Here is a 1924-nt window from a genome sequence, read left to right on the forward strand (position 1 = left end):
TTTTCTTTGTTCTTCACCAAATCAAATGTTAGACAGATCATGACTAATGTTGTATATTAGCCTGTTGATGATAATTACTCATTAAAATTAACAGACACACTTAGCAGGAAACATTTGAGGGAGAAAAAATTCCTTCAAGGTAGAGAGTCAATGCAATTAAAAAAAGAAAAAGAAAAGAAGAGGAGGTGGCTGGTTAGCTCAGTTGGTTAGAGCACAGTATCATAACACCAAGGTCAAGGGTTCAGATCCCCATATCAGCCAGCTGCCAAGAAAAAAAAAAAAAAAAAGGAAGAGAGAAATATTATAGTCTGGATTCCTACTTGAGTAAAGATTTGAGGTGGGTAAAGTAAAAGAATTGACCATTCGTAGGCATAGTTTTTCCTGACCCTCCTCTGAGCCCACCAACTCCAGGAATCCGTTTCTAACCTTCAACTACATATAGGAGGTCTTTCCTGATGAGTGAGTAAATCTTAATCTTAATCTCTTAACATCTCAGTTTTCTGGCTCCTTTTGCTTCCTTCAACACTGAGGAGAAGGAAAAGATTTCTTTCCTCATTTGTCAGAGCACTAATTCGCAATCTTTTTATTTGTCATTGTTTAGCTGGTTCTGGAATATACCTCCCTTCCTCTTCATTGCAGAGGGATGAAATTAAAAAAATACTTTGTTTTATGTGTATTAAAATTATTTTTAAAAGAAAGAAAGACCACAATAAAATGTTGAAATTACAGATGGAGAAAACAGAACTATAGTTACTAGAGGTGGGAAAGGGGGAGGGGGAAGGGTTTAGAGAGTAACTGGGTGAGGGACACAAAGAATAATTATGATTTATAATGATGAACATGCTAATAATATTGATTTGATCATCAAATGCTGCACACAAATACTGATAGTCAACTCTAAACCCCTTAAATATGTATAATCAATTATGTTTCAGTTTTTTGAACAAGTAATAAAAATGAACCTTGAAATCAGGGGGGAAAAATACTTTTATTTATACCACAATCCCTGAACTTTCAGTCAAATTTCTTTCAAGGGACTCTCATCTCATCCCTCCTTCTTTTCACAAGGCTACAGTTTGATCCTGTTACATTTTTATACTGAAATTATTTTAAGCAGCTCCAGTTGCTGATTTTACAAAGAATAAAAACAGAAATGACTGGAGCATTTGGCAGGAACCCTTAGACCTGAGCAGCAAGCCACTGATATATTCCTGCTGCAGAAGTGATTTGTTTTGTTTTATGAACTTGTACAAACAACTCTTTCTTTTTCACTGCAAGTGTAGTCACAAAAGGGGAAAAGACCAGCACACCAGGGGAGAGAACATATTCTGTTCTTTAACCAACTTTTAAAAATATGTTTTATGTCAGTATCTAAATTACATAGAGCAAGCTGACATGCTCTCTTTTTCTTTCGTTCATGAACTCTATTCTGAAAATGGGTGTGAAATAATCCTTTTGCTTTTGTTTCTGGATTGGCTTTGATGAGTCAGATATTAAATATGAGTGGTTCAGATGTCACATATTGATGCAGGGCATTAGTGTCGGCATTTAGATGGAGAATAATTGAATTCATATCTGTGTTGTGTTTTTAAATTGCTGGGTCAGTTCTGGGTCTCCTGCAATAAATTCTTCATTGCAAGCCCAAGTAAAAGGAATGTGACAGATTTAATACCTAGAATAAGTTATTAACTGTAAGGATGCATAAAACAGTGACACTACTGAGCAGAGAATATTACACTGCTCATAATTCTGTAAATGAAAATTAAAGTGTTTCTTTTTTCATTAAGGTGAAATATTTTTCTTCATTAACTCTCTTGCTTTACTCAAGTAAGTTCTTTATGGCTGATCTAATGTAGAACAATCACTTTTTTATGGCCATTTAATTTATGAATGTTTAAACTCTAACACCCAAGTGTGAGAGAAT

The sequence above is a fragment of the Galeopterus variegatus genome, unplaced genomic scaffold, assembly GCF_000696425.1.
Source record: "Galeopterus variegatus unplaced genomic scaffold, G_variegatus-3.0.2 Scaffold3491, whole genome shotgun sequence".
NCBI classification, from domain to species: Eukaryota; Metazoa; Chordata; class Mammalia; order Dermoptera; family Cynocephalidae; genus Galeopterus; species Galeopterus variegatus.